The sequence below is a fragment of the Pomacea canaliculata genome, linkage group LG13 (assembly GCF_003073045.1).
Source record: "Pomacea canaliculata isolate SZHN2017 linkage group LG13, ASM307304v1, whole genome shotgun sequence".
NCBI lineage: Eukaryota > Metazoa > Mollusca > Gastropoda > Architaenioglossa > Ampullariidae > Pomacea > Pomacea canaliculata.
Genome location: NC_037602.1, coordinates 4,418,321 through 4,440,554, shown reverse-complemented (window position 1 = coordinate 4,440,554; position 22,234 = coordinate 4,418,321). Strand labels below are relative to the sequence as shown.

Below are 22,234 nucleotides of genomic sequence, written 5' to 3'. Positions count from 1 at the left end.
AGCAGAGTTAATTCTCTTTCTTCTCCTCCCTTCCCCGCCTCACTTCTCCATAAAAAGTTCAAATCCGTCGATGAACCTTCTCTATTTTTAACCACGGAAGGTTTAAAAAAAAAAAAAACCGGCAAGCGAGATGGGTCCGAGGCTCTGCTTACGTCATTTCCTTGACAACCATAACACCTTGGGTTTCTGACATCACGATGTTTGTAAACGTCCGCTTGGTGGAGCATAGACACACTCGGTAGGTGTGTAAACTTCACTACAGCTGTATTCACAGTTACAGAAGAGAGGCCAAGAGGCTATTGCCAACTTTCTGTCCATCCACCCGGCTTGTGGATACGGAGGATGTGTCGTGAACACAACAGCATTGCCCTTCAACACCCCGAACACCTGCTGACCTAATCTCTTAATCTATTTTTAAAGTTACCAATAAAATAAAATAAAATAAAAATGAAAGGAACAGCACAGCAGGTTTGTAAAAAATAATCAGTTCTAAAAGTGAAACCATTATCCACACCTTCATGCTGGTTTTCTATATTAACTTACTTAACGTATGCAAAATGATTTGACCGAGGGTATGAAGGTTCGTAAAACACTTTTCATGATGCATTTTCATGTCAATTAGAAAAAAAACATTCCATGTGTGGCTGACTCGACATGAGTGGTGACCACGCCATCTTTCTCCAGTATTATCGTCTGCCCGTGCTTCACGTGACACTGAAAAGCAGAAATTCTAGCTTTTGATAAAATGGAATCGATTAAGTCTGACCCAATGAAATATAGCCTATGACCACAGCATCCTTCTCTTTTTTTTTCTCCTCATCTCTCCTTCTCTTGTGCGTGGTTGTTATGAAGCAGAACTGAAGAAGAAAATGGACGGGTTATCGTTTTCTTGTGGTTTATGCATGTATCATGTTGTAAGCCCACGTTAATTTAAGGAGTTGAGCTGCGATGAAACAAAAAATAATAAAGAAATGGTTAGGATTTGCATGACAGTTTTTCCCCTTAATTTCTTGTTCGGGAGCTTTATAGCTTTTCCTTAGACTGAAGTGATAATTTTTTTTTGAAGATGGTGATAGAGGATTGTCTTTTCATCGCATTCAGTGACTTCGCTATGGACGAAAAGCTCAAGAATGTACAAAGAATTACATCCAGCATGGAGTCTGTCGATGGTTTATTGCTGATACAATGTCCACGTTGTTGTACTAATTCCATGCTCAGTCCGTTTGCCTTTTGTTTTCAGTAATAAACGATTCTGTATAGACTTGAACAAGGTCTTTGTTGAATTCTCGCCTGAACATGTCACAACCTCTTGTGTCAGACTCCAATATCTTGTTTAAACTCAGTAGTGACCCCACTAGTGTTGTAAATGTTCTGTATCACGTGACAACTACATATTTGTTTACTGTGGCCAATGTCAACAGGTTCTCTAGTTCCTTAATGGTGGTGATAATGCGATTCTGTATTACTTTGAGCATCATTTTGCTTGTTTGCTATATTAGGCTTATGATCCAGTAGTTTTTGCACTGCTGGTTTCTTTCTTTGGGAGGGAGTATTACCAGTGATTACGATTATTCTTTGCGTTCCCATGTTCTTCAATACAGAAAAATAAAAGATTTTCGCATGACTTGCGTCTCGTAGCTTCGCCAAATCAACGCGCAATTCGGGTTTGGGTGAGTGATTCAGTTTGGGCTTCAGGCTGCCTTCCCGTTAGGTCCTTGCTGATGCAAGTTTTAAACCACCTTTGTGATGATGACAAACTGGTTGTAGACCAAACGAGCCGGAGTCGAGTTGCTGTCCTGGGGGCCTTAGTCATGAAGCGAGAGTAAGTTGTTTCCCCAGGACAAAATGGGAAAACTCAAGGGCAAGCGTCTTGTTTTCGTAGTTGCAATTCGATGCCCAGACCCCGCAGATATTATTTTATGTTTCTGTACTCCAGAATATCTCTGCTAGTGCTTGATAACTATAGTGGGTAGTAAAACAACATCTGCGGGGTCTGGACACTGCTTTCGAACAAGACTCTTGTCCTGTTGTTCTCCGTGTTTCCCTAGGACAACTGCTTACCCTCGCTTCAAAACTACCACATCTAGCTTCTATATGGATGAGAGATGTGCAAACTCTGCAATTCCAGCGAAATTTATAAAATGTTTTGTACACGAAAACCAGGCTCAAACCATGCCTACACAACTGACGTACCAGGAGAAAACCATTGACTATGAACTCTGTAAACATCCAGAGAGAGCCGAGATACGAACCTACGACACCCAAGTCTCCCTGTACTGCTAATATGCACTTTAGACACTGTGCCACCGTACACAGACTTACCTATACAGAATACCTATAAATAAGTTGCGTAAATTAGACAAACAATCAGCCGCAGAGAACATTTCTTCCAGCGAAAACTGTAATAAACGAAAGAGGAATAAGGTCTGGACAAGTTTATTGGCAGCCATATTCTGCTCGAGTTCTCTTAACACGTGACATTCCATTAGCAGGAGTCGCGGAACTGGCAACCGTTTTGTCAAGAGGTTATTATCAGGTCCAGCATAGTGATCTAATTCAAGCCTCCCTCACTCACTCCTGCTTTATTTCATTCATTCTCCTATTTACTTTCTCTCCTTTCTTGGAATCTTGGCGTTTGCGTTTGCGAGTGTGAGTAGCACGTGCGCGCGCGAGTGTATGCGTGCGTGTGTTTGTGTGCGTGCGTGCGTGTGTGTGCCTGTATTTATTTGTGTCGGCGCATATTTACTGAAGCTTCTCAAGAAGCCTCGGCTCCGATAGCGATTACATCGCAATATTCCTAACCTGTCGGGAAAGCTCTATTGATTGTTTTTTTTTTCTCAGTGCCCGCTGACTAGTGAATCACGCTCTGCTTCAACTTTAGTCTTCTCCCTGTGTGAAACTAGATGAATATGTTCAGCTCCGTTCATTTAAACCGTCTTACAAAAGACATTTCTGCTAGTCACTTTCCTTATAACAATGCATTGGTTGCTTTTCATCTGTAATAATCTTCCAAGAAAAGGAAATATCATGTATGTAAAGAAAAAGGAATAAATGAAAGAATTAACTAGTGGGGAAAAAAAGAAAGAAGGAAATAAGAGAGGGGTGGAAGAGAGGAAAAAAGGAATTAAGAAGGATTTATAATGAAAGGAGTAACATGAAAATTGGAAAAAAAGATAAAAATTAAAAGACAGACAGGGAGACGATAGGAAAGAAAAAAGGTCATGTGATAATTAAACCAAGAAAAAAACGAAAACATGAAAGAAAAAAGGGAATACAAAATAACGTTGAAAGAAAGAGGAAAGTAAAGAATGGATAAAAATGAATGAAAGAAAATAGAAGTAAAATAAAGAAACTAATAAAATCAAACATATTAGGACAGACCACAAAATAAGAATTTGAAACGAAAAAAAAAATGATAATAGGGAAATAGAGTTCATGGATGTGAAAAGGTGGATTGCTGTCTGCCAACGCTGTTCCTCTTGCGAAGTTCTCCGCTGTTAGTCTCGGCGAGCCTCAACAAAGAATGTGAATAAACCGGAAGCTTTGTAGACTCTGCCTCGTTTTAGTAGTTAACTGGAAAAAAAATCGTCTGCCAGCAGTCCAGTCGTACAAATCGGTGGCAGAGTGCGGTCTGCCCAGCACGTGGAAGCTGCTCGACATCGCCGAAACACGCGGCACTCGGAGCTCTCTAGCGCCAGTGGTCGAACCGCAAGTACGCCGAGGCAAGTCGACCGCTGTCTCCAGGCCCGCCAGCCAGCCAACCGCTCCTCCCGCTCCTCCCGCGCTCTGCAAGAGCCCCGCATAGTGATTCCTCGCCCAGCTCCTTCACTCCCCGGATGATGATGATGATATATGTTCGATTGGTGCGGACGGGGAACAAGAAGGACGTACCTCCCAAGCACGGGATCTTCGTGTCGCAGGCCTTGTTCATCTAACGAGCAGAACGAGGTGTTGTCGGCGTCCGTCGTCAAGTCCCGAGAGAAACCTGCGCCAAGGGACTATTTGTCGTGGGAGGGATGGTGTGCGCGCGTGCGTGCGTGTATGTGTGTGTGTGAATCACAGAAAGGCTACACCGAAGGATTCCGTTTTCAGACCTGACCTTGCGGTTTGTACCGTGGCTGTGCAGGAGGGTATGTCTATCTACATTCGACTGACCGAGATCGTGTTCGTAAGCATTTGATTTTTGTGTCGTAGTGACCTCAAAAGACACCATGGTTACAGTCAATGTTTAACGACTGTAAAAAATTGACTATGCACTTTTAATGACATCGTTTTGGCTATTCTTTTAATGTATTCTGGTGGAGAAAATAGTCCTCCCCAAAACGGTGATGGATGTCAGAGGAGGTTGAAGCAACAGTTAGCGTGTCTACGCCGCACGGCAACATGGAAGTGCAGGGAGCACAGTGGATCTCCCTGTGCACGTGCTAACATGCCAAGGACATAACCACTTCTCGAGCTGTTGAACTTTTGCTGCGCGTCTGCCAGTGCTAAGAAGCAACTACCCCTCCGCTCCTCTCATCCATTCAGCCCCTCCCAGACACAAGAGGCAAGGCGTACACGTCACTGCTCCCATAATACTATGCATGTGCGTTCGATCATCGTAAGTGCGAAACGCTAGCGAGGAGGGGAAGAGGACATTGACGTTTGAGCGTCGATGAAACGACTCCACCTGCGCTGGTCGATGATGCGGAACGGGTGGCTACGGGACGTGTGTTTTGCGCGTGCTGTCGTTCACGGAATGTACCGCGGTTGTGGTCGGGTGGCGGAGTGGAGTCAGGAGAACTGCTCTACACCCGAGTCTTCACAAAAATAGGAGACTCGTCGTTTGGCTGCAGGTGAGATACCTTTGCATTTTTATGTCTTTGTTTTGTTTGAGGCGCGATGTAAACACAGACGTCAGGACTGATTACTGTGTATGTAGTATGAGGACGATGTTTGTGTGTGGAGAATAGGTTGAAAGACATCAAAGAAGGAGGAACACGATGATAAATCAATTGCAAGAACTAGAATGAGTGAGATAAGAACTTCCTGCTGGCAGAAAATCATTCTTCTTCTTGTTCTTCTTTTTCTAATAATACGGAATTCATATTCATCTCAATTTATTTATATTTTTAAATGTTCGTCTATGCCCTTACAAAAACAAGGAATAATCTTTCTTTTCTCAGACTGTGTAGTCTTTCACATAAAAAGATACACTAAAGCAGGGAAAACTATAAAACAGATACATAGCATGAAAAAATTGAATTTTATAGTCCTGTGGAGGGAAAATGAAGTGAAGTATCCTTTGTCCTGATAGCGATATATACAGGTCAGTAATCCGTTAACTAACCCATATTTTGTCAGACTGTCATCAAACTGGACAGAAGACATCAACCTACTCTCTCAGGGGAAATTCTAAAGGGGATTAGAAATGACTTAAGGGATGTGAGCTGTTTACTACACAGAAACAATAAAAATATTTCAATGAACAAATACAAAAATAAATGTCTGCATATCACTGCCTCACGTATCCAGTCCAACCAGTCAAGCAGCCCCTACCCACTCATCAGATACATCCACATCCCATAGAAACATGGCAAAGGGAATCAGCCAAGATGCACAACACAAACTCCACTGATGAAGGCAGATAATAGTTGAAGCGACAGGTATGCCAGTCCCTTCACTCAGCTCTGTGTGGAGACAGGTAACCCCGGCGATGAGGGTCCTGATATCCCTCGTGGAGTTCAGCTTTTTCTTTAAAAGCATTTGATCGAAATGAGAAGCTCGTGTAAGAGAATGAGTGAACGAGTAAGACAGACACCATAGATACAGAAAGAGGACAAGAGCTAAAGGTAAAAGGTCCTAAGTCGAATGTATGGCTAATAGTTCACCTTAGCGTGTATTGCAATACAAGAGGATCGAGCAACGGTATCGAGAGAAGGAGAGACAGAGAAAGAGAGTAAGAAAGAAGAGAATACAGGAGAATCCACAGACTGCTTCTAAAATGAAACCATTGTGTGTAGTGTTGTTCACTTGTTGGAAACCGGATCTTTAACTGTGGTTGTGAGGACTTCCGTCTGTGCGTGAAGTGTTTCATAGTAAGATGTGAGATGTGAGATGGATGATGTAAGTGTCTGTTTACCAAGTGCAGGAACATTAGCATGACCTTTCAAAGATCCTCGGCTGAGAGGTACTCATGTAACAACAGGGATGCTGGGATTGCTCAACCTGTGCAGGTTCTTGGGTTTCGCTAAGGTGCTCATTATCTACTGCGTTTATAAAATTGTATTTATTTATCTATACAGTGTGTAACGTTTCTTAAGTCGTCTGAGAGAGAGACTGCTATAAAATTGAAAAAAATGTGATAAAGAGATCGACCTATCTACCTATGTGAGGAGGTGTAAATGAAAAAAGTGTCGACGGAGTGGTATAGAGGATATATAGCAGAGAAAGAATAGGATAAGAGGGAGTGAAACAGACGGGATGTATAGATAAAACCTGACATTACAGAGATAGCGAGAACACGGGCACATATTAGTGAGAGAGAATGAGATAAGCTATAGACAGGGGAGAGATATACAGGCCGAGAAAATGTAGGAGAAAAAAAATCAGAAACAGGAGAGACAAATAAGCCACAAAAAAAAAATGTGAGAAAGAAGAGGGAGAGAGAGCTGAAAGATGCTCGCATCCATCTATACCCAGTGAAACTTTGCAGACATGATTCTCTTGCTTCCAGAACAGCCGATACATGTACCGTAGAGTTCAAAAATCACGAAAGACCGTCCATGCTATCGATTTTCGATGGCGAGGACCGGCTCAGGACAGTCAGACACGCTAACCCGGAATCTTGGCTGCTACCCGCGAGCTGCTATGGGCCCGACATCAACACCATCGTCTGCCCGACGACCAGCAACAGCACCACTCTGTGCAACCATTTGTTAAACACTCGCTTGGCATCGGTTTCTGCTTTTATCGTGTAAAGACAGTTCTTTGCGAAAAACCATCGATGCTGTTTTTAGCTTGCAGGCCCTTTATCCAACAAAACACGAGAGAGAGAGAAAGACAGAGAAAGGACTGTAAAAAATGAATTTTTTTCATTGGACTTGTCTCGTCCATTTTGTTTGTTACGACCAACTGTAAAAAAAGAGTTAGAGACAAGTGGTTTCATTAAGCAGCCATTTCCAAAGGTTTTGTGAGGTGGGTCAGGCAGGGGTTGGCCACACCGGTCGTCGCTGTCGTTGCCATGGTCTGAGAGTCGAGCCGCGCTCGTGACGTCCCAATGACCCAGCCAATAGCCGATGGGCGGAAGGGCAGACAATGCTTGGCATACGATCTGGGAGCGAGACAGTTCCCATTAACGATCCAGCGAATGATGCCTCATGCTCGGGAACATGCAGGGGGATATCTGAGAGGGTTTCTCCTCATTACAATGTATAGACGGTAATAGAGTGGTCTCCCCTGTCCGTCTGTCCTAAGGCCTAAGGTCATTTTCGTCCTTTCAGATTTTTTGTGATATTTTATTTCAGTATCATACGGTATCACCAAACCAAGCCTACTCTTTTAATGTTACACTTAGAATCATCAAGACTAACAGCTGCTTAAATAGTTACCTGATTTGCTGAAAATTCAATAATTAGAAACAACACTCTGATATGTTTTATGCATCAGTCCAACTCTCTTCAGACCAAATATTATCCGAGTGGGCAACGCACCAACCTAAGGACCTTTAACTTGAGATCCACTAGGGTATTCGCGAGGCAGACATGATTGTGGTGAAAATATTTAAAAGCCTATGTTGTCATAATTTACCAACGAGGGACTGCAGCATTATTCTCCAATCAACACAGAATGTTTGATGTGACAAATGTGTCAAGACAGGCATCAGGAAGAGTCCACAGGAGCGAAAATTCTTCGAGTCACAGTTGCTGTCTGACACCAAAACCAGTTCTGGAATCCCACCATATCCCATCCCTCAGTCACAGTCCAGAAGGACTTGGCTATTGTTGAAAGTAACGACCAGATGACCAGAGGTCCCTCCCCTGTCCCGTCTTCAATCACCCATCAGTTTGTGGAATACAGACGAAATGATTTGTTGGAGTAAAGCGGGATGCTGCGCTAGTTTACTTCTGTGGTTAAGGTTTCAATGGACTCACTTTTGCTCGGTTGCATGCTGGGAACTCTCTGTTTTAATGGGATGACCTTTTAGATATCTTGCGTTTGCCTGTCACACCACACCATGTCCTTTGTAACATCCACTGGATTTTAAAGGCTCGTGAAACTCGTATAGAAATTGAAATATTGAATCTTTCAAGCATCTTGCTCTACAAAATCAGGGTAAAGCCATTGCCAGTGTGTTAAAATCTCTTAGCATAGTTATCATGTTTAAAGCATCTTTGAGGCAACCTTAACATTAAAATATGATAATGTTCTTTTAAAACTTCTACGTGTGTGTGTCATCGTTATTTGCAACGCATGTCCAGATGGACATCTACCGTTTCCCACGTTGTTATATCAAGGAAAAACGTTTCCTCCAGAAAGGAGGGAGCAGATGACTGATGACGTCAATGGCTGCCAACCATGCCTGGGGAATTTTTCAAAGGGCGGAATGGCTCACAGAACCTCCGCGGGCTAACGGCACGCAAAATGTCACCGCAAAGCAAGATTTCTGAGTAAAGGCGGAGTCTGTAGAAAACAGACACAACCAGATGACCGGTGCAGAAACATGCTATAAATGTTTTACAATTTTCTTATTTTAAATCAGAAACATGCTATAAATGTTTTACAATTTTCTTATTTTAAATCAGAAACATGCTCCCTGACTTGTTCGTCTCTAATTCTTACTCACTCACTCGTGCACCTATGGACGCATGTGAGTATTGAGCTCGCGTCTCGTGTCACGTGATTATCTCTTGGCGTGACGCTGCGATGCCATCTCTGTGTTCACTTCTTCTTGTCCACCAGAGCCTCACCTATCAACTACCCTGTCTACAGCAATGGTTTGAAATGAATGGGTACAAAGAGGGTTAGGGACGTCTGTGCATATCGTATAGTCCCGCTCTGACTTATTTGAACAGTCCCTCGTTTTGTTTCTTTCACTTGTGTCTGTAAAGGCGGGAATTTTTCAGATATAATAGCTCCCTTGCTGAGTCCAAGATGGATTGAATCATCAGCACTTGATCATAGATTTCTCTCCGATCACAGAGCACCTCGTGTCTCTTGCCCTCGTGACCTCCTGACCTCGTAGCGGGGTATGGACCCGGATACACTATTATGATAATATTTTAGAAGACCTTAGCGTTCAGCCAAGACTACCGTGCACCCAGCCCTTGAAGGGTGGCACTAATGGCAAAGTCTGAAGGTGCATGGACAGCAAACACTTGTCTGACGGCATCCAAAGCGACATTTAATAAGTGTAAGCGCCTTATGGAAACTGAGTCCATGGAGCGAAATGTTGACTGTTCTTCCTCCTCCATCCTTGTAATCTCAAACACCGGCGTTTGGCTGGTCTCTAAGATTTAGTTCAAATGTTTGAAGTTGTTCTTGCAGAAAAAAATGGCGATGAGGAAGTTATTAACATTCCGATGGCAAAGCGGAATTGGAACTCTTAGAGTGAAGAGTTAAAGAATTTAAACGACAGACACCCACAAATCGTACCTACTTGCCTTTAGGAGCTTTTTGCGTGGAATATAGTTGAAAAAAAATTGGATTATGAGTTTCCTAAGTGATTTTTTTAAAGACTAAAATATCAAACCAGGCATTTATTTATTTATTGCTGGGTGCAGAAAGACCACTTCTTAAACTTGTGCAAATTCTTAGAACAGTAATACAAAATAATTCGTACAAATTTAAATCACGATCTCATAAGCAGGTTTTCTTGTCTTTAATAGGTAATTTTTGCCGACCAGTCTTAAGATGAGTAAAAAGAAACTTTTTCCAAGGATGAGGGAAGCTGGGTGTAGGCTGCTCAGGGAAACAAACTGGAGAGGACGGGGTCACACAAAGTCCAATCAATAGCCTGCCCCGGATACTGCGCCATCAAAATGGTGGACCAATTTAATTTTCTCTGTAAACTTAGGAAATGAAGAAGAGAACACAAGTTGGTCGAAATAGATCGATACTGCAGCTGCTCGCCCCTCTCTTGGTAATTTCAAAATATTTTGTAAGAAGCATGCTGTTGATTACTTGCCCCGATCAAAAAATGTAATTTCACTTACTGACTAATCTTGCAACATCAGTCTCCGATGGAAGCAGTTGTTAAGACATTTGTCAAACACTGTCAGAAGTACAGATTTTGTCAATATTGTTACATTCAATGAGGATACACAAGGTAAATTAGCTACTCATGTGCTAATAAACGAAGCACCCATTAGAGAGCCGCTCGAAAGTTTTTGCAGAAAAGGTTTGAGTCTTTGGTGTGCAAACAGCCTCATGGCCTCGGTTCCCAATCAACCTTTGTTGGTTTGACCGGGAAAACGTGAGGCTAAATACTCCAGGGTATTTCGGTCTGAGGAGAGAATTGGTTTAAAGGGCAAAGAGGCTGGGGGATAAAAATAATGTTAGAAGTTCGCACCGGCCTCTTACACACTCCTGCAAGTTGCCAGAACTTTCGGCAGGATTAATACTGGTACTACCAAGAAACAGCGATTTGTTTCTTCAGAGTGAAAGATATCTCATTTGAGGACCTGTTGTACAATGACTAAGTAAATATTGTCTCATAATGTACGACGATGTGAGAATGACAACTACAAAACTGTTTATTTACACATTGTTTACAACGTAGTGGGTGGGGATTAAATTTGTTTGATTATTTGTTTGTTTGTTTGTGTTTGTTTGTTGATACTTTGGTATCAGCAGTTGGAGGATTGATAATTTTTTTTTCAAAATGTTGTAACAAGCTTGAGATACAGTGAGTGCTGGAGGCGAGATTTGAACCCCGATGATCACTCCTTCACCTCTAAGCGCTTTTCCATTGCCATACTACCCCCATAACCTGGAATGTTTAGTAATCAAGTGCAGTTCCATGTTAAGATCTTTACTTTTAGTAAGCAGATATAGCATCTCTCATCCCTTTAAATCTTTCGTAAAAAAAAATCTTGCAGGTAATGTCAAACAATTGCCATGATTAGCTTTCTGTCATGTTGTCTTGCTTATCTTGCATGTACACTCAAACTATTCTTAGTATCCGCCTGTACAGGTATGATCTGTATACCACAGGTAAAATAAACACCTGGGACTCGTCGTCTAGTTAAGAAAATAAAGTTTAGTGATGATGCTTTCTCTCTCTCCTCTTCCTCCTTTCTTTCCCCTCTGATCTCTGTAGCTAGCTCGCTTGCACGGCAAGATATAAACATAAGAGCAAACAATCCAGCCAGAAAGATAAACAAAATAAGAGAGAAATACAATGTAATGTTAACTGCATTACTTTTACAGTAATGACATTGTGGGATTGGCAGACACTCTGTAAAAACAAAGGTCCATGTATATATGTGACTAATGTTTCTCTTGATGACTAAGGAAGACAGAGGGACACATAATTATGTCTAGAACCATATTACAGATTAAACATCGCTGTTCTCGTTCTGTATCTTCTCAACAGCCAAATGAAAAAAAAAGTTTTATTTTAGACATATAACATACAATAATCATATATCTTCTCTCTTTTAAATAAGGTACATGGATTATGAATGTAAAAACAAATAAACAGATAAATCACAAACACACGTTTAAAGCAGTATGGCTATTAATATATCAGTAAATATAAATATGAACTTAAGTGTACCATCATCATTCTCATTCTATAAGCATATTTTAAAGACTTTATTAATTTTTTTTTTTTAATGTAAAATTCGACCAAATCGTGCTAGGGCCCAGAATCTAACATTAGTTGTGAGTAACAGTTGCAAATCTTTAAAACTAAAACGAAGGCAGAGTTATTCGTGAAGAAGAACAAAACACGCCATATTGTCATTATATCGTTCTTCCAAAGTGCAACAAAGTCCAAAGTTCACAAAGAAAACAGCTGCGAGAAAAGAAAACGAAAGATTATCGACAAGGTGGCACAACGTGCCCCTGCGGCAAAGGTAAGGGAGAGCTGCTCGTGAGGTCGATCTCGCCAGGATGGAAATGTGATGTCAGGTAGTTCCGGAGTCCAGACAGTGCATTCCAGGTGCAAAGAAAACGACTCAGGTGTACCTGTTAATATGATGGAGCATAAAGGGCAATGCGAGCCCACCATGCGATCTTTCTGGAAGCCTGGCGATGAACCTGGTGTGGGAGGGTGGGTCAATCGATGGTGGTGCCGTCTGGTGTTCGTGAAACTCAGCCTCGCCATGAGCCCCGGCCATCGGCCAGAGGGAGAGCTATGTGGAAGCTATGGATTAGAGACAGGGTGGGTTGATCTACGTGCAAATAGCTGCAGAGCTTGGTGTTGCTAGACTTCTCACAGGTCTTTGGTCTCTAATCTGGTCCCATGGCTACAGGCTCAGCAGGTGGTCTGCTGCTTGAGACAATAAAGTAGTCCCAGTCCAGTAGTAGACGGAGTCACAATGGTCTACAGGCGGTTAGATGCACTTAGTCTCATTCTTGTCTAGTGGTCAAGGAAGTCATGTTGGTCCACTTCATGGAGTTTCGCTTGTACTAGGCAATCACGAATGTCCAGTTCATACCTACTTGCCCACCAGACTGGGACTCGTTGCATGAGGCAAACATTTAATGTTCAGTCTATATCTACGGGCACCAGACGCTTGCACAGCACCACATGGCCGCAGCAGCAATCTGCTTGCAACAGTTTTTTATCCATTATGCATGTCAACATTGCAGATGCAGGGAAACTTCCTGCAGAGGGCCTTCAGGGTATTGAAGAGGGACGATTCGGTGCACTGTTCTCACTCACCCTTCCCTGCTTGTTCTCCACTGTTTTCTTTTTGCTCAAACATGCACTACATAATAGTCCAATAGTTCGATCCTCACAAATTTCCCATAGGAATGAAAATATTTTATAAACCTATCCATACGCTAATATATACAATTTTATTTGTTATACTGCCACTCTTTCTTCACATATGACCTATTTATCTTTGACCTGTTTGCTTGGCTTTGGAGCAGGACAGATGTGAAAGGTATTTGCAAGACAAACAGATGAAGTAAAGTCTACGGCATAAAAGCATAAAAAATCATTTATTAAATATAAATAAAATGTTAGATGCTGCAGTAGGATGTGTAACTATGAAGGACGATATAGCCTTAAGGTGTAATACAAGATCCATGGAAATGTTATTTTGTATCGAATTCACAGAGCCCAAAAAGTTCTATAAAACGCAGTAATGAAGCCCATGATTCTGCACGTGCAGACCTGCAAGTGTGCAAAACAAAGGTCAAGAATATCGAGCGGTAAATACACTTGATCGCGTGTGAAGAAAGGAATAAAAAAATAAAGGAAAGAAAAATAGACACAGGAATCGATTAGTCGCTACCCTTTGTGTCCTTAGTGCATTATTCCTCATTCGCAACCTTTGAAGAAACGATCGTGGAGACGTGGTTAAGAAAAGGTTAAAAATAAACAAAGGTCAAGGTGAATCATTTCTACTTGACACCCAACGGTCCACGAGATGGACATTTATAGCTGTGTTGTCATGGATCCCACCTACAGTTATTAGAGTAATTAGTCTTGAGCAATCTTTTTTTTCAAATAGGATGAAAGTTTTTAGTAAGACATTGAGAGAGTTTGCATTGATTGGCATTGAGGATCCACAGAGGGTCATGTCCTTATTGACATCTTTACGGAATGGTTGTATTTTGTTTTGTTTTTAAGCTGTTAGGTGGCAGGTGAGCAAGGTGAAGTATTAGACATTATCAAGTGAAGATGCCTTCTTGGATTTTTTTTATGTTGTTACTTATTTTGTACGCTCTTCACTACCATAACTTTGCAATGTGAGGTCTCTAAAGCTTTAACACTGTTTTCTTATTAAACTACTTTTGAGTTTGACAAGGATTTTTTCTTGAGACAGATTCTTTTACACACAGAAAAAATGAGCATAAATAAAAGAACATTCGTCGAATTCCTTTTCACACAGGGTTTTAAAGTTTGAACCAATTTTCTTCAGTTCAGTTCACACAAGTCTCTCTCAGATTTTTCTAATTACTGTCAGAGAAAATAGCCTGAACACTTGGGACTCTCTACCTACAGAGAAGGATCAAACGGAAGGCAGTTACGATCAAAAAAACTATAATTCGTTCTGGAATGCTTTGGAAATATAATAAAAATGTCTTGAGCATTTTCCTTTACAAAGGTTTTGTACGTGTTTTAATTTTTTAAACATTATATAAAGGAAAAGCTGAGGGCAACATTATTTTATCCAAAAAATTATTGTTTTTCAAGTTTTAAGTATGAAATATTTCTCAGATTTGACACTTGTGTTTTATTGTGTTGTACACAACGGGTCTGTTTTATTTGAGTGGCGCAATGTTTTTATGACGAATGTGTGACTTGGATAATTCTGAAAATACTGTTTCTGTGATATATCTAACACAACACCAAAGCAGATTATTTTATATTTTTATTGTAAATATTTTAGACTATGGCTAAAAAGAAAAAAAAAAACCTCACTCTCAGACCGAGTAATCGTATCTGGCGTAACACAATGGCGAGGTTCTTTCAGGAGCAAACCTACTTTGTGATTATGGGTTGAAACTCCGTGATGTAAGATCCGGTAACAAAGATGCCCTACCCTACACAAGATTGATGCACTCAAGTGCACCCACAAACCCAAACCCAAACGTTGATGCTGGCGCAGGTCCTGATGCTGACATGCAAGGTGCTAGCAAGTGTTTTTCCAGGCGCTGAAGACATTCATCTTCCTGTTGAAGAGCAAGTAAATCTTGACAAAATCAGCTGCCCGCTATCTTGACAGCTTTTTAGGGCTGCCGGAAGTGACGAAGTCTGCTTATCGCCGTCTGGGCCAACAGCCAGTGCCCAGACCTTAAGTTGGGGAAGGATGTGATAGTTCCCTGGGGTCTGGATCCATGGATGGTATAGCTACAGTCTCCCGTGTGTGTAATCTGGGGATGGTGGTAAGCGATCTGTTGTCCAGTCAGGAGGTCACACCCTGGGGAGTCTGCTGCAGTTTTTGTTCAAAACAACGAGGTGCTTTGGTGGAAGCTCATGAAAATAGTTTAAATGAGCAAAAAACCGTTTTCAGATACGCAGAAAGAAAGAAAGAAAGAAAGAAAGAAAGAAAGAACGAAAGAACGAAAGAAAGAAAGAACAAAAGAAAGAAAGAAAGAAATAATAAAGAAAGAAAGAAAGAAAGAAAGAAAGAAAGAAAGAAAAAAATTCAATAGAAATCCAAATACTCTCCAATAAAATTATCTTTAGAATAATTTCTTCTTTTAGCAAAATTAAGTTTGCATTTCATCTGTAATGCCATGTTCTACTTTGTGGGCTTTTTAATTTACCTTCGATATATCAACTCGTACCCTACTTTCTAAAGCGCGTGAATAATAAAAAAAGAACGATACTTTCACTCAGCAAGTCGTTTAAAAATGTCATCAACCTGTTTCCATGTTGAGATGAGCATGCTTTCCAACTTCTAGGACATTTTTTGTAAGTTCGTCACTTGGATATTTAATATATTTCTCATTCTAAACCAATCACTGAGACCGTGTTTACTGTTCCTGTCTGCGGCGTTCCTCACCCTTCACCAACTTGTACGTTCAGGAAAACAAACAAATAGACAATGCCATCATATACAACGAAGTTTTATAATTTTCTTAATTTTGTAAACAATTGTCAGGGACGTGTGTTATTTCCCTTGGTCACGGGGTTGGCGAGTGTACGTATTTTTTTTATTGTTAATTATCATATAACTTTGGTCAGTGATAAGGACACTGATAAATTATTGCTTTAGAGAAAAATTGTGCTGTGGTGCTGAAGAAATTCCTGAAGGCAAAAGACATACAGTAGGCAAACTTGGAAGGTCTATTTACCCAATGCCTACTTCGGGTCCTTTGTGTTAGTCATCGGCAAGTAAAGATTATTCTGCACGATTAAACTCACATATTCAGGAGGCATTGACTTGACAAGAGCTGAATGTTGACCACAGCCATGTTCATTCCTGTCGCCACAAATTATTAATAAATAAAAACAAGCAGCGGAAGGGCGACGATCATTCGTGCAAGACACACACGAGGTCTTCGTGTCCTAGACTACCTGAATTATTCATGCAGTTTCATTAGATATGTCCTTTTTCATCCAGTGCTTGTTCTCTGCAATCATTTGCAAGACATGTCAAATAATTAGAAATTGCACTCTCAGAACCGACACCTAAACACTAAGGTAGGCAGAATTTGAAAAGATGACCTGGAATGTTCACCGTAAATGTCCTGAAGTGGTGAGTCAGACTAGCAAAGTGCTTGGCAGGAGGAGGGTTAATTGTAATATTTCCGTTTACCTCAGTATTCAACTTTTAATCGAACAGCTTGCTGTTAGAAATGGCCGAAGGACACACGACCAACACAAATAATTTATTCAGAGATATAGATCACAAAAGGTCTTGTCAGGATGGACATGCGAGCAGGCAAGATGGAGGCTAAAGCTTCAAAAACATCAACAGACAATTTCTTTTTTCCCTTCTCTCTTACCCTTCAATTAAACACACATGCACACTCACACACAAACACACACACGCACACACACACAAACACACACACAGAGTGCGCTTTGCTCGCAAATATGAGCAGAAAGGAGTTGCATCAAGTACCGACATGTGAGAAATTAGTATGCAACGAGCAAGAAAAATACCAGATTAAATTCATTTCATTTTGCATGAAATTTCATTTGGCATTTTTGTTCCAGAACAATCCGATGATGTTCATGCATCGGTGTCTTGTGTGTGTTTGAGGGAGATAACTCTAGACCGGCGCAGACAACAACGTACTCTGTCAGTGATGGAGTCTTTCTTGGTGACTCATTTCGCCACTGCCTGGGATGCTATCAATCAATTGTCCTTTTTTGTAATTCTCATTATAGCAGCAAGCTTGTTTTTGTGTCAGGATGGATGTCACAATGTGTAGGTCGGGTAAGACTAAGCATCCGCTTGGAATCCTTTTCGGTAAGACTGCTTCCGTCCTCTACACACCGTTTGTGATGAATAGGATCAGCTATTACACCATTTTAAAATAATAATGTTCGACATTCAACAATCTTTGAATACAGGAAACAACGACTTAATGCATAAAACAGTTTTTTTTCTGTCTACAAATAGCTGTTTGTACTTTGGAGAAGGAGGATACAGGTAGAGGTTGTATGTTCTGACATAAACTCTCACAATACCTGCCTGGCACTAAGAAACATTTGCACTTCGTTCCGTGCGACTGAGTCAAAGTGTCGGTTGGTACACCTTGACAGCTGGGCCGAGATGTTTACAGGTAACAAGCTGGCAGGTAAGCTTCAAAAAGAAACACTTGCCGTAAAGGTTGTCAGCATCGCAACCGAGTTATATTTTCCGGATGCTGAGGTTGCGCACTTACTTCCTAAGATTTATTTTCTAAAAAAAAAAAAGAAACAATACTTTTTTTTCTTTCCTCAGAATTACCAAATCATCTGAGGCAGAAAGTAGAAACTGACACCTTCATTTGCAAACAAATCAAAACAAAGTAATGGGGAAATAGAAGGGATAGACATGTCAGGAGAGAACGAGTTTAGAAATGACAGGCTCTGTCCTGCAAAAAGAAGTCTTTAAGATACATTTTGAAAATAGGGCTGGAACTATGGTCCCACAGACTGACTGGCGTGTTTTCAAAACTTAATGACAGTGTGATTGAATTAAGGAGGTTATCAATAGTTACTATGGTTTTCTCTCTTTAAAAAAGTCCAGGCAGATAAAACCAAATACTTTACTCACTATCTCTTCTCATCCCAGTGTCTGCTTTTGTGAGTAAACAGGTGCAAGCAAGAAAAAACAGTATAAAAATATTGATAAGAAAATATTTGAATATGGAGTAAAAACTAAACTTTTATCTGAAAGTTGGAAAGAGTATAATACTTCTTATGCAAGAAGGTATCTTGGCTTCAACCAAGGGAAAGAAAGGTGGGCCTGTACTAACATTTCCTGACAAAATATGAGCCATTGACAAGTTAAATCCCAGAAACAGAAAAAGAAACAAAAAGTAGCTTCAGATGGTTGAGAGTATTTTACTGACACACATTCACATATAAGAGATACATTGATAAAGGTGAATGCAGGGACAGGTTGATGGCTGCGGACTTTTTAACCCTGTAGGTTTAGGGTTTCTTTCAGAGAAAAAGAGATGTTTAAATAAGGCAAGGCAGAATTAGATAATTATTTTCCACTTTGAATGCAGTTTGTAGGTAGATAGACTAATAGAAAACTATTTTTATTATCTTCTTCATGTTGTACATTTCTGAAGGGAAGCCCAGATACTATACTGACATAATGCAGGTAGGGCGAGGAGCTATACATAATTCTCACTAAAGCTTCTCACGATATGTCAGGGCTTTAACATGTCACAGATGTAAGTAGTTACAAACTATATTGACCTTTTTCTCAGACATTTTTAGCCATCACCACCGACACCAGAATTAGCAAGAACATGTAAACAAACCTATTTGCTCGAAGAATTTTCGACACCTTTTACAGCCTCCCTAACACACTTCCAGCAAGTCAGACATGTTTTTTTAAAGACGGTTCACTGACATGGCTTTGGCCTCGCACAGGAAACCGAGTCAACCACGACAGCTGCGCATGTCTGCGTGTGTTACGTCATTCCGGTCCGGTGTCTCGACTGCAGAACATGCCACAGAAACTGCCATAGACGCCATGTCCACTTTGTTGCCATTTCCGTGGTGCCATGTATCTGCCATGTAGCAGGAGGTAAAGAGTTGTGTAAATCTGGTTGTGTCAGGCTGTGGTGGTATTTATATTTTTTAAATGCAGTTTGCCCATTTCATCTGCCTTCACTCATGTCCCTGACGACTGATGGTTGGTCGTCTATTATGTCGCCATCTTGAGCTGCGAGAACACAGATATTCTTAAAATAAAAATATTGTATTTCAGACTGATGTTACAGTGGACAAGAGTTGGAGGACTCTAAAAGACACATTTCATTAAAAAAAAAATACGAACACGATTAATCTGATACAAAAATTTTGATCATTCTGAGTTTAAGAAAACAACTACAGTGAATGGGACTAGTGCATGGAAGTGTCTGGTACTGCTGTGTATTGAACAATCAAAGAAGCCGGCTTGATTTACAATCGATTTCTACCGGCATCCACTCTGGATCCCTGCTTTTTATTATTCCAAGAAACTGAAAAGGATTTGACTGCAGATTGGAAGCTATCTCTTAGATGGCTTCTTAGGGGTCGTCTGCACTGACCCATGTCTTGAAGGAACTGTGAACAGCCGCAAGCAGTTCTCTTTCTTGTCTTTTTTTCTGGTGAATATTTCTTTCTCTCTCTCTCTTGCCTTCTTTCTATCCAGCTCTCTCTGTCTCACTTTCTGGGCCTTTGGGCACGATTCCAAATCGCATTTAATGGAAATGAGAGGAAATGATCTGGCTGGAGAAATGTACCCAAAGAACCTTCTCACTCCCAAGATGTGTGGGACGTTCTTAACTTCTTTTTTTACTTCTAGCTTTACTTTCTTTACTTCTACCTTCGCGAACGTTGTCGCAGAATGTCTTGTATATACCTAAAAAAAACAGATACAACTGTGTTTATGCATGAGTGTGTGAATGTGTCAATGTTTAAAACTGTTTTCATGCCGACATGCGTTTGCGTTATTTTTAGACCTTCACGCAGTTTAAGTAAAACAAACAATCTTGCTCTCCTCCTTTCGACTGAAATTTGTATACATTTCCTCTTCATTTTCTTGATTCCTAACCCATCTTGAGCTTTTAACATTTGAGTTTGAGTTAGATGCACTTACAAAGCAGTCTCGTGGTAGGACCTGTTATCGAACGCACAAAGGTTTGGACAGTAGTGTTGTTGCGATGATTGTCTGGACATGGCGCGTGGCCGACGCATAAATCAGGCGAGTGGTCTGGCATTATCTGGTGGTGCAGCATGCTGGGGCCTGTTCCTTTATCAGATTTAGAGTAAACACGGCGAATTATTGTCATTACCCAGGCTTTGCTGCAGGAACAGCTTTCTGATTTTTCAAGAAACAAATGATGCTGCGATTTTTGTTCTCCGTCCCTCACAAACTCTCTTTGTCTTTCTCAATCTTACTTTCTCTTTCGCAATTTTGTCCAACCTGTCTACTAGTTGTGACCAGACAAATAGCTGAATCACGACAAGTGACGGACCCATGTTTTCAAGTCGCTGTATGGTATTTGTTATTTGAAAATATCTTAACACTTGATGGCACGTGACCAGTTCCCCACACGGATGATGTCTGAAAAGACCTTTGAAGATTCATGGTTGGCTGTCCAAAGATTTTTCACACCTGATTACACGGAGCAGCCCAATTTCCTTTTCTTATAGGAAGTCATCGACATACACCACGGCTATACAAGTGCAAGTGATGGACGTCCTGTAGATTAGTCAGGAGACGATTATTGTTCAGCAGGAACTCAGCCATCGGGGCCAGAACTTGAATGGCGTCCTCTGTCCAATCTGTAATAGGCGAAAAGGTCCAAGAAACTTCCTTTCTCTTAGTCTTTGATCTTCTGTTTTTGTGTATTCTGTTGCATTGCGATTTAGAGACTGTTCTCAGAAAAAAAGCTTTAATCATTTAAATGACAGACTCTTTTAATCTTGATAAGTGTCTGCCAGCACTTCACACGGTCTCTAAATTAAACCAAGTGGCTACAATCAAGAGTTTTTGCCATTTTACAAGCTTTCACCTGTTTTCTAGCTCTAACATGTTTCCAGATATTTTTACAAAGTTATTTGGAGAAGCAGGCAATGAGTCACTCGGTTGTTTTCAACAGCTTACAAGTGCAATCGACTTTCTCCTGCGCCTTTTGAGAGAAACCAGTAATAATAGCAGCACCTTACAGAAGACCTAAAAAATAGTCCAGTCGCACATTGCGTTCCAGTGTGAGACTCGATCTTTAAACCATTACCTACAAGCTTCTGAGAATTATTGGGGTTCCACGCTGTAAAAGGAAGAAAATGTATGGAAGGTTTTGGCTGCTGGCCAAGATCAATCTTTTGCCAGAATCATGAGTGTGAGGATGGATGTGTATATGCACTCAGAGCCAGCCAGAGAGGATAAACTTTTTTGGAAGCTGACATAGCAACACCTAATATTTCTGTCATACGGTTATTTACATAGTACATCCAGATAACTTTTTAAATGACTCATCTTGTGATTTTTACTCCATGGTTCTATCAGTATTATTATTAATACTTTTATCTTTATTTGACCTCTTATTAAGGGATAACATTTAATTCTCGACATCTAAAACTGAGAGTTTGCGCTCACCAATCCATGAAAATAATTAAAATTTACTGTTCTTACTTTAATCGATTATTCATCGCTAAAACAATAAACACCATTTTAATTTCCAATAAATTTTTAACAATAAATACTCGTTTTTATCTTCTTTTGCTCATGTTTGACTGCTTCCATCCTGCCAATACATTTTCCCATACACAAAATCCGTTGATGGATTGAAAGATGAAAGCAGAAGCGCCTAGCTGATTGTCTGGATAGTTAGAGAAGTCTTCGCAAGTATGATGAAAGCTTCTTCGATTTCCATGAGCATTCAGGCGTGATATACTTCAAGAAGTGCGAGAATCAAGAAAGTTCAGGTTGAAGTAGGGGTATTAGAAAAACAAGAAGAAGGGTGTTGGACAACGTGAAGGCCAATCGTTACTATTTTTAGAATTGTTGCGAGATGCCATCGATCTGGAACTGGGCTTGGCGCGAGGAACAGGAAATTAGCCTCAAAGAAAGGGAAGGTTGGGAGGCTGTAGGGCTATTCACGGCCTGTAAACTTTGCGCAAACGGGTTCAAGAGAAATGTGGTGGTCCTCAACAAAGACGACGGTGGTAACAAAGTCAACGAAGTACAATCGTCTAAATGACTTTAAGTAACAAGTTTGGGACCTGTAAATTTATTTAGCTAGGGAGAAACATCCACTTTCTGTTCCTCACCAGAGACCCACGCCCCTCTTTTTTCCGCTTGGCTTCATGTTTGCGGATTGTGAGTGCATGGGGCGTACATGATTTCTTTGGTCAGTATATCCTGATTTTAATCTTTTTGAATTCAGTCAAAACAGTGGAAGA

At 40.8% G+C, this 22,234-nt stretch overlaps 1 protein-coding gene across 4 annotated transcripts in view; it reads left to right on the top strand.

Moving 5' to 3' along the window:
* Positions 1-3,598: 3,598 nt before the first annotated feature.
* Positions 3,599-22,234, top strand: part of LOC112553938 — a 127,324-nt gene continuing 108,688 nt past the window's right edge. For 3 of the 4 annotated variants that reach the window (XM_025221439.1, XM_025221438.1, XM_025221437.1), the window contains exon 1: positions 3,599-4,835. The gene's annotated coding sequence lies outside the window, so the exon portion shown is untranslated. The remainder of the gene's footprint in view (positions 4,836-22,234) is intronic. The other variant, XM_025221440.1, reaches the window with a different exon arrangement.